The sequence below is a fragment of the Ischnura elegans genome, chromosome 3 (genome assembly GCF_921293095.1).
Source record: "Ischnura elegans chromosome 3, ioIscEleg1.1, whole genome shotgun sequence".
NCBI lineage: Eukaryota > Metazoa > Arthropoda > Insecta > Odonata > Coenagrionidae > Ischnura > Ischnura elegans.
This window is the reverse complement of record NC_060248.1, coordinates 65202153-65217328: the sequence shown is the minus strand read 5'-3', so window position 1 is coordinate 65217328 and position 15176 is coordinate 65202153. Positions and strand designations below refer to the sequence as shown.

Sequence of the window (15176 nt, the reverse complement as noted above, 5' to 3'; positions counted from 1 at the left end):
CGTATCCTCTCGGCTATTTTTTTTGTGAAATATTACTCAGTGAAAAATTAAGTTTCATTTTGAAATTTTCAGAGTTTGCACAGTATAATCTTTTCGACATTTTATTGTACATTTTCTCAATCTCAATTTTTTTTTAAATTCGTGTGAGGAAGTATTGCGGAAAATTTTTCAAATTTCATATGCCATAGTTAACAGGGATGTACCTGAAAATGGATGGGGATGTACACACTGAAAATTTCAAGATGATACCATACATTTTAAACGATTAATGCTAAGCAAAAAGATCAGTCCAACGGGATTAATGCGTCCTCGTAACATCCCTCGTTTAATCCAATGAAATACTCATTCATAACTCATTAGATACAACACTTGAAAACGACACTAACCTATGCAAGAGCCGTAATAAGATTTCACCAAATTTTCTTTTAATTAAATAAATAAATGATATACAGTGATAAACTTAGTTTCAATTTATGAAAAAAAAAATTTAATAAAAATAAATAAATGATGTACAGTGATAAACTTAGTTTCAATTTATGACAAATTAAAATCACGGAAAAAGGATCGAGTTTATGGCCATCAAAACAGATTACGACACCCATGAAAAGAATTATGTAAGAGACCAATTCGATGGTAGTAAAATACGCAACTTATTCGCTTAACTCCACGAGTATTAGATGATTGACTAGCTTTTTACTGAAGCTAAGCATTTTATTCCCTCACCTACTTCATCTTCGTTTAGCCTCGGCCACTGATCTTCCTTAGCTCTCGTCCTGTTGGGCTCCCTGCAGCGCACGATGTGCTGCCATTTAGCAAGTTTTACGTCAAGTCTTGGGCGCGTGAGAATTCTGCGAGAGAAAAAAACCGGAAATGAATGGACCTCGTAGTCACGGTTATGGGTCCCGGGAATGAAGCACATGGTCTATTTTTAACATGTCGCCGTGGAGACTCCCAGTTGAAAATAATATTTCCTCTGATGCGCTCTGAGCTCCGATGACTCATGCAAGAGTTGCAGATACACATGAGAAAAGACCGGCAACTCAACGCTCACTCACCGGAGTAAGAAAAGGTATGAGAGACAGCCACGGGTAATATCTGTTACTCACACAAACGACAAAGTTCGTCAAACCTGATAAAGAAAAATGTATGTACATAAAAACTGCTTTTCTGTTACTGTAGCATTGCTGTAAAAAATAACCTAATTTATTTCTGAAGACCGTTTTTAATCCAAAAAATTACAAGAAACAATATAATTACTATATCTGTATTTTTCATATTTTTCTGCATGAATATTTTGCCACATATTGAAAATGCTATTGCTGCGCCACTTAAATTCATAATCGAATACCTTTCCCTTCACTTTACTATTTTAATTCAACTGGAGCAACAGATCAAGCTTTGTCAAACGAAAAAAAAAACAAAAGCAGGCTAAAATGTTCATGATATTATATAAAGTTTGTCTTTTCAACTGGACACTCCTTAATGAACCGCGCAGCAAAGAGAACCGGTTCTCAAATGCACCCATTCGGCAGCTGTCCTGGAAAAACCAGGAGGATGATTCATTATACGCAAAATTAAATTGCAATAAATTCCCCTTTTAATTACAATCCCGGCATATGACTGAAGACAGCTTTATGCAGCTTTATATTTTACAACCCCACTTCTATTTTAGATAGAACAAATTATCTCTATGACTTGAATATATGTTTTTCGAGTGTCTTCGAATCCTGACAAAATAATTAAAAGTAGAATTTAAGGCTAGAAAGAGGAAAGAATTTAAGGCTACTTGTTATTGCTATTCTAGAGTTTCCCTTCCACATTCACTATTCCACATTTAATGGCTTGGATTAACGGAATACGAGCTACATACCGAGCTACTCGGATTACCAAAGCTTAATATCTCACAGAGGGCTGACGTTAGCAAAACAAAAATAATACAAGCGCATGCCGTTGAGGAAAATATGAAAATATCGGTAAAATAATAAAACCTAATTCAGCTGTTAAATAAAACAGCACTCAGCGGAATATAATAAGTAGTACGGGCGCTCCACCACCTCAGTGGTATCATCTTTCTTCGCCGTGAAAACTCATAAATAATCACCCCTTCACACATAATCTAATTCGAAAAAGACAAGAGTATGAATTAGTAACAATGCCACATACTAGAGATAGCTAAAGTTGGGTGGAGCTGATTGTGAGGTTCTTACCGCAAGACGAGTCGACTCTTTAGACGTAGCGCCGCGAGAAAGGCGTATCCATGATAGCGCCACGCAATTAAGGTGGGGATATAAATATATCACTCATTTTTTAGAAGGGGACGACAATAACACCGCCAACTTTCACTTCATCACAGCCCAATTCTTCGACTATAATAAAACGGTCTCTATGCATTCAAGGAATAACACTCATGCCCAAACACCAAAATTTAGAACGTAATAAAAAAATATGGATAGGATTCATCATGATAGTAAAGTTCACCATTTGACAAAAGCCAGATAAAAAAGTTGCAATCGCGGTGTAAATAGGTCAATTTAGCGCTTCGGTATATTCAACTGAATTATAGACAATTTTGCTTCGTCGAAACGGTGCGGTCTTAATGAAACTATGTCGTTTAGGTCCTCATTCATCTCCATAACTAATAAAGTATCCCAACTATTCGAATTATTTTGTATGAATGATCCATAACTCCTCCGATACTTTTAAACATAAATATTTGTCCATGAAAGATCCCTAGGCCACATAGCATTGGGTATTTTAAAATGACATCTCTAACCACTCATTTTCCAGAAATAATTGCATTCAGTATTTTCTATTATTTATGCCTGAGTAAAGAACTACGAGTTTTGCAGGCTCAATAAATAAGAATACCTTTGTAAACACGAAAATGAGCCAGGACCTATCAATAAAAACAACTTTAAATAGGATTACTCTACATCATAACACCACAACAGCTAATAAAATTCATTTCAGTTTAAAGTATACCGGGACCAGCCACGGTAATAACTTATACGGGAGTCACCCGCAATGCAAAAACGTGCGAAAGGTCCACAGGGAAACGCGGATGATTTTTTCCCTGTAGATCTTTCGTACTAATAAAATTCAGTCACTCGTAACTACAAAATAGCATAACAATATTCATAGTCATTTTGTACCCCATTATAATTATTGTATCACGGTATGTGTACAAGTACTTTCGTAACTTTGTCAGTGCCCCTAATTCAGATAAAAATCACTTTAAATATAAATACTTGCAATATTTAAGGGCATTAAAATTATTGTTAGGCTCTCAAATATAATATATCTGTAGGTACTTTCAACAGAACAAGTCTGAACTAACAGATGAGGAAGACTGGCATGAAAAGGAAAAATTCTCATGTATCATAGCCTGACAGAAAGGAATTCATGCGCCTGAGATAATTTTAATTGTATTATTTTAAAAAATGACGAAAGTTTCCACCATCTTCATTTCAATTTTTCCTTCGCCTAGGGCACGGAAAAAATCGATATGTAGTTCGTAAAATTAACGCAAAACATTTTTATCAAACCACCTTTATATTAATATAAAAATAGCCTTAATACCAAAGAACCGAAGTTCTTGGTTTGGAAAATATCACATAAAATCTTATATCTTACACTATTAAATATTCGTGACTTCATGCATCAATTATATCGTTTTTTTCGATCATAATGGAATCTAAGGTAAGGTAAAAGGTAAGTATTGGAATACAATAGAAAAATACCCGTCGCTGAGAGAACTTAAATTATAAGAGTTGGAAACCTAGGGAATCTAAGTTTCCAACTCCTACGGCCACTGCACCAACCCTGTCCACGATTTTAACGGAAAAGTGGAACAAGAGGGGGCATAAATCGGTGAATGAGGAAGTTGACCTGAAAGTGACACCGAAGTGAGCCGTGGAAGCGGGAGAAAAGGGTGAGGAGAGAATTTTGAGGGGGGAGGGAGGAGGGGATGATGGGGAGAGAACTGCATATTAGGGGGACGCAGGGTACGCAGTGGGGGGATGAGGGAGAGGGAAGTAAACAGCGTGGTGGGGAGAGAAGATCAGCTCTCATGGGTGGTCCCCATTCGGGCAATCCATCCGTTTCTTGATTTATCGGGATCTGCTGGGTGTTGGGTCCAGGATTAAGACAGCTCTGGTGATTATCTGAGCCGCGTGATTTATATCTAGCCCTGAGAGCACCTTGCCCCGAGAGCAACTGCCCCATTCGCTCAGCATTTGCCCCGTGGCTCTTATATTTTTCCTTTTCTTTACGCTCTCTTCCCTTACCCGCTCTACTGTCCCAACAGGAGACCGCGCCCCCACCGGTGCCCCCCCCCCACTTCATCGCAGTGTGGTGGCGGCCCTCTGAAGAGCAAGGCCTCACAAATACTCTCTGCTCCCTCCTCGACTAAGTCACGGACTAACTTTCCACCCCTACACCCTCCCTTCTCATCTAGGCATACATGAGATTAACCATTTATCGACGCTTATTCTGAGATTGAGGCTAATTGAGGACCTCAGAAGCCAAGGGGGATTAGTGCATTTTTTTTATTTTTGGAGATTAAAGAGAGAGAATTAGAGAGATTGGTGGGATACGCAATATTGTTGGAACAAAGAGATACATGTAAATCACTGAATCTATATGTATTTGCTTACCAGTGGTTCTCTTGTATCCCTTTGCCACAACAGTATTGTGTACCCCACCAACCATTATCTGTAATTATCTCAAAAAATAAAAAATTTCATTTGTCCTAAGCTTCCAAGGTCCTCAATTATGAAATTAAAACAAATTGCGAACTTTGTAAAATCCAATGATCAATTTTTATTAGCAATATCGAATTAACCCGTACATGCATCATCAGGTATAGTCTCTTCAGACCTGAAAGTGCATTCTCCGAAGAAAATTTGCGATTGCCTCATTTTTCTACAGAAATAGAACTGAAAAATATTAATCCGCTAAAAAAATTGTAATCGTAGTGATATTAACCCCTTGTATCAGCCATGAGACGTAAAAATAACGCAACAATTACAATAAAAGGGACTATAAGTCATGTTATTGAAATAGTATCAATAAATAGTAAAATATATCAATAAATGTTACTCCCCTCAATTCCCTTCATTGTAGAATAACACCAAACCAAATTAAACCAAAACTGGGATCTTTCGTCATCAGCCACGCCTGAGATTCAAGAGAGAGAGGGAAAACAGCTTAGTACGCTCAAGCACAGAATGTATAGAATACGACACAAGCGGCGCTCAGCACGTGGAGACAGTCTTAAATCAAGAAATGATAAAAACCAGATTTATCATATATGATATACTGGGTCTAAAGAGGATAGAGGAAGTAAACAGAAAGCTTGATGATGCCTCACGGGGTGAACCAGTCGTAACAATAAAACTTTTTCCGTCAATTTGCAAAGTTTTTACTTATTTTAATTTTATAATGAAGAGAAAATTCCTCAAAATTGTTAATATTAATCTTTAAAAATGCAATTAACTTTTTCAATAATTGCTATAATCATTTACGTTTAACATTTAATCACTACAATTATATATTGACGAATCGAAACTAACTTCAGTTTGTTATTCGTTTATTAATAGCTTAGCATCGACTTAGCCGAATTTAGATTTATAGCTTTCCCAACAGACCACGGAAGAAATATGACGGCTTGATTATGTTCTCACAGTAGTCAACCGTCTTCCGATAGTACCGTGGAAAGTAGGATCACAGAGTAAATAGTGAAGATAAAATAGATATTCCCTCCCCTATGAAAAAATTATATAAACCTGTTCCAAATTTGTATACATTCTTATTAATATCATATGACTTAATGAAATCCCTCCTAAAAGTAACGTAAAAATATTTTTTAACGTAGTATGCAGTAGCTATTTTTAACCATAAATTAATTCCTTTACGGCAACTTAACTATCTTTATAGCAATGTAACTTCTAACTTCAACAACCAACCTAAATTTATTTTCTGATATTAACTAAAAGTTCAATCGGTTCATTTACTTTACTGCTTTCCCAGCTGTGATCGAGGCATACGCTCTTGTGCGTTTCACAGGCCATTTGTGTGGTTTTAGGAATGATCTCTTACCTATTCCGTTGGCACGGTATCAGAGTGGCCCCCAAGCGAGCAAATGAGAAAAGGCATGGTTGGAGAAAGAGATGAAGAGAATAAAAGGTGGGGTGAGAAAGGGAATGCATACGGAAAGGGCTTCGGTGTGTGTGAGAGAGAGAGAGCGCTGTCGAGTGGGGAAGGGAATGGAATTGAGTTTAGTACCGTTAATTTATTTGAGGGTTTCCACGTCCTATTTCATTTGTGTATCGATCCCTTGCGGTAGGGTCGACGCCCATTCAAGTGCGTGGTTGTGGAAATAGACTTACCGCACTATTTCTCAATCCCCCCATCCAACCTACGGTCCAAGAGACCCAGCTTCCGTGAATAGTTCCTATGATTCCAGGATTACATCCTGAGAGGCAAAGCGTAAAACTATTTCGTCATTTACCACCAATGTCGTCATTTCTACCCAAATTTTAGTCCACAATATGTATTTTTCAGGTCATTGGTGTCCTCATGTCTAGCAAGTTTTTGGCAAAAAAAAACGAGACACCAAGGACCACCAAAAATTTCGAAATAAAATATAATTAGTGTTTAAAACATAAAGTAAATCATACATTTAATGCATATGTAAAATGTAGTGTGAACTAAAAGATACAAGTGCAAAAATACGTGACTCGAAAGAACAAAATTGTACTTATTAAATTGATAAAAGTGGCGTAACTAGGAATATGCTTTGGGGGTGATGAGTTGGCCAGGGAAGGGATGAGATGGCCTGGGGCGGGAAAATTTTTTTAAAATGGCATGCCTGACATTTTACCTAATTTTGGCAGTAAAAAATTAAATTTAAGCAGATGCAGTTCTTATATTTGAAACTAGGCAATATTTTTAAATAACTTTTTTATTCCTCTAATACTTTGGGGGTGGATCTATTCCCTCATCCCCCCATAGTTTTGCCGCTGGATTAAAGGCATTAATTTGACGAGTAAGGAAGGAATAAAAATCAAATTCCTATTAATGTTTCACAGTATCCAAACTTTATTAATGTTAAGGATACCTTCTCCGATCCAATTCAAGGGTGGCAACCAGAGAGAAATTTTACTTCAATGGCATTACTATGCTTCCAATGAAGCCAAAAACTTTTATCAAACGATTAATGCTTAAAATTTAAGGTAAATTGTAATTTAGGTGATACTCTTTCGCTTCAATTGCCGAATGTGTTCACTGAAAAGAATAACAATTCTTTTAAAAACCGATTTTAGCAACATTCATTTTCAGCTTAAAATTAGTTCAATTTGTAAAACGTCCCATTTGTCTCGTGGATCGAATTCAATAGACGTTGGATGAGTAGGTGAAATTTTTGTGGGCGTGACGTCTCAATCTCAATGAATATCCACTTTTTTATAGGCCCTCGAGATTTTCCAGTCACCTACTGACGATAAAATTGCGATATTTCGAGGCTGGAAACATTGAAAACATTTTTCAAGCATCATTGAACTGAACCGTATAATATTCACACTTTTATTCTGAACTGAGCCGTATAATATTCACACTTCACAATATACGACAGCAAATAAATAATTGTGAAACCTACCAGAAATATGTGAAATCCAGCATGCCATCGAAAAAAATCTGAAGTAAGTAATTCATCGAATTCATCATCGACAAAATGGCGACTTTGCAGGCAGACAGCTTTTGATTCCATTTCTCACTTTACATACTAAAGAATTACATTTAATCTAGCAACTCCTATTCTATGACATTTACCAAATCATAATACATTTAATGGAGGAATCTTTTTTTGTAAGTAAACTAAGCATTACAGGACCGCTCCAGACAAGGACAAGATAACTATAGTTTTTTAACTCCCCTTTGACTTTTAGAAGCGTGCTATTCTGGAGTTACTCATTATATCTTCCAAACCCCCCAATAATAGCATACTAAAAGCATACCAACGAAATAACTACAGCGTAAAAAAAGAGGAAAATCTCAACTCGATATGTGGGGAAGTACCTACATACTGAAAATGGATGAAGAATACAATACGACGATTTAAGAGGGATAGAAACCGAACGTAGAAATTTATTATGGGTTTAAAATCGGGAGGGACAAGATGAGATCACTGGGGGATGTAATGGTTGGAAGGTGATGACGTGGGGAGGAATGGGAACGGGAAAAAACTAACTTGGAGGTGGGCGGCTCACTTCTAATTTTTACGCAGTCATTTTTTAAGTGAGCGCATGAGACGGAGGTGGAAGAGCATTTCGAATAAAAGAAGAATCTGGTGGAGGTGGCAGTTGTGCTGAGACGGAGGGGTGAGTTATATCGAAAGAGACCGAAGGAGATAAAAAGTCCTGTCGAAGGAATTAGATGTAGACTTAAAGAATAATTGGGTGCATTGGGAGTAATAGCCTTGGGAAGCGGCGAGAATCAAGAGAGGAGGACTGGATGAGGCATTCTAGGAGAGAGGAGGAATGTACCACCGTTTGGTGAGGAGTAAATAAAGGAATTGAAGAGGAGAATGAGTACAGAGGCGGAAATGAGAATGGGATAATAAATCGAAAAGTCGCGATGAGAAATGTAATTAATGAAGGGCGTGAATCATAAGAAAGGGTTCAAAACGTGTGTAAAAATTATTGGAGTTTATACTTAACTGTTGCACCGATTGTCTAGAGCAATTAAATGAATTCATTGCGCCTGATGTATACCAACACTTACGACGAATAAATTAAATATACTTCCAATACCATTCCATCCATGGTGTGCATACGTAATAATCTATCCCTTCAGGCACTATCCCATCAGAAAACTAATGTCTTCAAATGAAGCAGTGGGAGAACTAATGGACTTTCCGTCGAAAACCCATAAGAGACCTTGTTTAGCTCGAATGCTAATCGAATAGTTTTAAAAAATGAACATAAACGTGACGCATCACATCGGAAGGCATTACCATCAACTTGACATTAGGCTCGAAGTAGGTAAATAATATTACAATCAAAATTACGAAATGAATGGAAAAGTGACTGCTTCATCAAAATATACTTCCAGATAGGTTGGATGCCACCCAAAGGGAATAGATATTTTTATTGAAGACCATCCTACGGTAAAAAGTAATATTGTTTGGCAAAGTAATTGGATAGTCAAATTATTTTCATTATAGCAGAATCGATTATATATACGAAAAATAGCAAAAATTCCAAAATAATTAAATCTATCTTCTTCACGAAAAATATCATGTGGAAATAAGCAAAAAAAACTTTCCAGCTATCTTACCCAATTTAAAAATCCAAATAAAAATGTAACCGATAATAACTGGAATTAAGGAAATATTTTTGACGAAATTTAATGATAATATCTCCATATTTAAAACCACGTAAGGATAGTGAGTGATCCTTGATTGAGTTGATTGTACTAGAATATTTTTGCTTCCGAGTTTAAAGTTAGCTCAAAAAATAAATTCACTTACCGGAATATGTCAAATCATCTCAAACACACTGAAAGCAGAAGCTATCGAAAAAATCATTTCTTCACCGAAGACTTTCTAAGTAGTTTCCCGGAGTTTTGTAGTGAGTAAATAAAAAATATAACCAAATTTGGAATCTTCACACAATATAACCAACACCAGCAGCGAATAACTGAATACGGAGCTTTACTGCATAGACAAGGTATGATATCACTAAAGGATGAATATTACTCTAATAATGGATAGTTTGCAAATCAGGAGTTCGTGCAGGTTAAATTCGACGTCAATATCCCCTCGAGAAAAAAAGATGGATCCCGGCCGCTTCTGTAAGAGACCACAGCCTATAAAAGCGTCACAATGTTTATCTTAAAACGGCATGTGCTATTTCTATGGAAAAATGAAGACCCAGATTGCCCGCGAACTAAACGCATTATAAAATATTTTCGAAGAGACGAGGAAACCCTGAGGTCGAGGATTCCATCTCTGTCCCTTATATGTTCGTTTTCTTTGGCTTCCCGAGAAAACAGAAAGGGAAAAAACTCATATAAGCCAACAATCACCTCAGAGGCTCCGACCATTCCAGATGTTTTTTTCCACTGGTAGCGTTCTTTGGCGAGCAGAAAGGTGTCACCAAAACTGTTCAAAAAAAATTCATTTTCACCAATCGTTGGAAGCACCTGGAATGAACCCTCCCAAAGACACCGCACGCCACGAAATTGACTTCGACCTCAAATAAATCCGTTACTTTCGAGGTAGAAAAATATCGGCAGCGTAATACCGCCGGGAAACAAATGCATTGTGGCTTCGTGGAGGGGAACTGAACCCCACGAAGGAAGAAAATAAATTTGACGGTCTATTAAACAAAGTAAATTGGACGGTACTCCACATCCACGTCTCGCCTTCTCTTTTCCAATAATAGAACGGTGTCCTTTTGTGACTTCCCTCACTCGTGCTCCTCTTCCCATGAATGTATCCCCTCTCTCTCTCTCTCTCTTTCACTCTCTTAAACCTTTTAAGAGCACCCGAGGAGAAGGGAGGGACAGTGCGGATGGACCGTGAATGAGGAAAAAGAAGGGAAAGACCTCAAAGAATGTCCCTTTGGAGTAAGCTGGGCCTCCCGGTTCTCAGAGCTGCATTGGCCGGAGGAAATGAGTAGCATTGAAGCATTTAGAGGTGGGCTTACGAGTAAAAGGAATAGTTTCGGCGGACCAAAGAGAGGGGCGATGGGAGGGATTGACACGGGCGCGGAGGCGAAGGAGTCGGAGGATTGGAATACCAAGACGGGAGATGTAACTCCTACCAGTCGGAGCGAGGGCGTGAAAGAGTTATTGGGTGCTTAATTGAACCCAGACATGCCAAGAGGTACCCTTGAGGAATAATATGAGGAGGAGAAGAGGGTGGAAGACCCGTTGTTCTCCCCTAATGCTCCCTCATACGTACAGCCCTGATAAGGAGGAGCAATGGCTACCACGCGTGTTCCCTCGGCTCCGGCCAAACCCTTGCCTCACGAGGGCATCCCAGTGAGGTCACGTACATGATGCGAGTTCAAATGCATAAAACACTTTCTCATTTTAGTTCGGAGTGATCTATAATTAAATGAATATGAGGCAAGGAAGTTAATGCAGTAGGATAGCACGAACGGAGGAATTTTTCTAAGGGCGACAAGTCACCAAATTAAAGCAGGGTTCACCAACTAAAAATACTGACTTTCGGATGACCTAAATTTGAGCTCCATCTGTTTTAATGGGATATTAGACACTCCTAAACTAACCAAACAAAAATAACACCGTTTCTAGTACCCCTACGCATCTGTGTTACCAGGTTTTCGGTGCACTAGCAATGCCAGTCCTCATGAAGAATTCTACTAGCTGCTATCTCTCTCCCTTAGAAGGTCATAAGCCACTGCACCCCATATTGTGATAGAAAATATTTAAGAAATGCATTTAGACTATAGAGAGACCCGTAATAGAATGGACTCGTCGTCAGGAAACGGCGCAAAAAAGGTCTATGTCTTGACTTTTCAGCGAACAGGATGAATAACCTTGGTAACAATGCCACACCAGTAACCATCTTATCAATTTTTAGTTATTTGCCATTAGGTGACAATTCACAACAGCTTATGAAGGAGGAAGAGAGTCGGCGAAAAGTAAGGAACCGTCACGCAGTATAAAAGGGGTTCTCTGGTGTTTCGAGGTAACTTTTCAGTCCCGGATTTAATTTTACTTTTTTAAATTACATTACTGAAAATTTTTCAATTTATGATAACATGCAATTCTTCATCTAATTCTACCCTCCGTACGTCTTCCGGAAGTACGTATTCCGAATGCGTTAAACTTTTGTACCACTCTCCTCAGTGCTTCCCTTAAAAGAAATAAAAAAAGAGAGAGAGGAAATATCGAATCCCTCACTTATCCTCTCCTGACCTGGAAGGAGAGGAGATGATGATTTAGATGTCACAAAATATCGCGCTACGGTGGGATGAGTCAAAATTTGATATAAAATACGTAAGGTGATTGAAAATAGCTCTCTTAAGTTCCGTGGAAGAATCTCCTCCACAGTCAAGAGTTCGAGGTAGATGCCTAAGAAATTCAACAAACGAAAGACCAGCACGTGTTTACAATTAATTACGAGGGCATTTTAAAAAAATGAGGAATGCAATTTTCCAGTTCGTTTTCATAATAATGTAACGGCTTCCGTCGTGCTAAGCCATAAAAGATAGCGAAACAAAAATAGAAGTACAGATAAGAGAACGTATAGATGATGCCACTTTTTTCATGTTTTTCTTCAAATATCAGGGATAAAGCAGTTGCGAAATACAGCCAACGAACCGCTCTCCTAATTATCTACGTTGACTTTATGTTTATTGTACATATAATTTTTATTTTTTTCCAGCTTCACCCTTGATTGGATTCTGATTTTACATAGCTACACCCATTTTATTACCAGAGTAACGGAGGTATCTATCTTTTTATAGGTAGCAATATTTATTATCACGCAGTTCTGTGTGATTCATGAGTGGCGTGAGCTTACTCTAGTCGCATTTAAGACCAAGTAAGGATACTGAGCGCATATACGTGCGCGTGTTTAGGTAATTTCACACACATTTTAGAGCTGGTATATTTTGATATATATCCTTCAGCACATCGAAAATTGCATCGTAATGACTGACACATTTCGACAACGAATATGAAAACAAATGCATTCACGTGAGCCATCAGAATAGCCACTGTTACAATTTTTCTCAGACACCTGCAAATCACCGCATACATCCGAGTCAACACTTCTGAGGGCTTCCTTAAAAGCATGCTATTTTAGAGCATTTTTTCAATTATAATTTATTGTATGCCAGCTACAACCAACTCCCTGCCAAGCAACTTTTACGCAACATTTTGGGTAGTTATTAAGCATATATAGGTAGATTACCCATCTGTGAAAGTAAACGCGAAGTAGAATCAGCAGAATTCGCTAGAACAAAAATTAAGATAGGCGGCTGGCGTTTAATTCAAACGCGTCAAGAAACATGCTCACTCGACCGTTATTACCGCCCCCGAGACGGTGGTGCTACGGAGGAAGGTGATAGAGAAACGGACGGGAAGGGAAGGAAACAACATCGGTGGCCGCGCAGCGGCATATCTACTATCAACCTTTTTTCTTCTTATGTTCTTGTAATAGGGATGGAAGACCGGAGAAAAAATTTTAATCGAATCTTTTGGGTTCTTAAAGATGAGAGCGCATCACCTCTCTTTCTCACACTCTGTTGAAATTAAAGGAAAAAAACAACAAGGAAGGCGGGGTCTCATCGGAAAGTGGGTGTGGGTATTGGGGAGTTGGGGGTTTACGTGCGATAGGGGAGCATCGTCGATCCGCTGGGATTCCTCGTAAGTCGACGGAAGCAGCGATGGCGAGCGAGAAGCAGAGCTCATTTCAGATCCACTTCATCACATCTCGCTGCGAGAAATATTTATAGAATAGGGAAGTGCACTAGTGTTTCAAATGCACCAAACACATTTTTTAAATTAGAGTTCAGAATAACATAATGTCGTAAAACCACAGTTTAAATCCTAATAGTGGATACTTTATTCGAGATGACCGTCTGAAATATGGAAAAATTCAAAGGCCGCGAAAACGGGTGTCCATGTTGAATATTGGCCGTGACGTCACAAGGCAGTAGCAGAAGGCAGCTTCTACACCGTTGTTCTACCACTATTATTGCATAGAAAAATTACAGAATTTGAGGGTATCCGTTTTTTGCTGTCATAAAATATCTTCAGAATATATATGTGGCTGCTTCTCTTTTGAGTAAACGACTTCATCATTGCGTAATATATTAATATTCATTTACGTGTCAACTTCAAGTTTGGAAAGAGTAGTACGAATAGCACATTGAATCTTTAATAAATGCATGATGGTATTTATTTTTCGCTGGGTATATTTTGACACAATGCCGTTTATCATGCCAAAACGTTTTTTTGTAAGAACCGAGTCAAACTAATAAACCTATTTCAGACGTTTGCTGCAAGACTTATTCGTTGCGTATGTATTCACGCCGGCCGGAACGTTCGCCCTTCGCAACTAGAATCATGGGATGTTAGCCTTATTTCCGAGCTGGCTGGTTGTTGCAATAGTTCGCTGTCCAGGATGGGTTCAAGAAAATATAATCTTGGTTGGGAGAAGGAAAATTCCAACGATTTATAAATGGTATACCAAACTTTGATGTATTTATGGTTACTGAATAAGGAGGACAGGTTCAACGCTCCATAGAAATGCGAGACGTTAAGGCTAACAAGGGGATACCGCGTACCTTGCTCCATCTTTTTCAATTAGGGCGTAAGTTAGGCTGTAATTAATTAATTTTCAAGCGTTACTTTTAACAAGTTATATATATAAATTTAAAATGTCAACTAATTCTTAATGGGTCGGTTGGGGTAGTGGTAGCGTGCACGATTCATAGGATAGATTTCTTCCGAAGGACCGCGGTTCAAGACTGCGTCACGGCATTATTTTTTGTTGTCTTCATTGTGATCATACGGCATCAAGTTTATCATTAATTATAATTGCAGCAATCATTGACATAAGACAATTTTTTTTATCATCATTATGGCGTTTAGTATCTAATATCGCATGCGGCGAAAGTGGTACTGAGGATATTGAACAGACGAATGGAGGCGAGGGCAAACGAATATTTGGGCGAAGATCAGTTTGGTTTCAGAAAAGGGAAGTCAACTCGTGATGCAATAGCAATAATGAGGGCCCTCGTGGAGAGGAACCTAGAATATGAGCAGAACGTATATGTGTGTTTCGTGGATTTTGAAAAAGCGTTTGATAGGGTGAACTGGGTAAAGTTAATGGATATTCTCGAGAGAATAGGTGTAGACTGGAGGGATAGACGACTGATTTGTAATCTGTATATGGCCTAGACTGCGCAAGTGAGGATAGCGGATGGAGAATCTGGGTGGGCAAGCATTGGCCGAGGTGTGAGGCAAGGCTGTCCTCTATCGCCACTGCTCTTTAACGTGTATGCTGAAGAGATGGTAAGGGAAGCATGGGATGAGTTAGAAGCTGGAATAAAAGTGGGAGGAATGATGTTCAAATCAGTGAGATTCGCGGATGACCAGGCGTTGATCAGTCAGTCAGCAAGGGGGCTTCAGGC

At 38.5% G+C, this 15176-nt stretch overlaps 1 long non-coding RNA gene across 1 annotated transcript in view; it reads right to left on the bottom strand.

Annotated features, from left to right (window-relative positions):
• Positions 1–538: 538 nt before the first annotated feature.
• LOC124155942 overlaps positions 539–15176 on the bottom strand; it is a 44169-nt gene continuing 29531 nt past the window's right edge. The window contains exon 3 of the long non-coding RNA XR_006864244.1: positions 539–848. This is a non-coding gene — a long non-coding RNA (uncharacterized LOC124155942). The remainder of the gene's footprint in view (positions 849–15176) is intronic.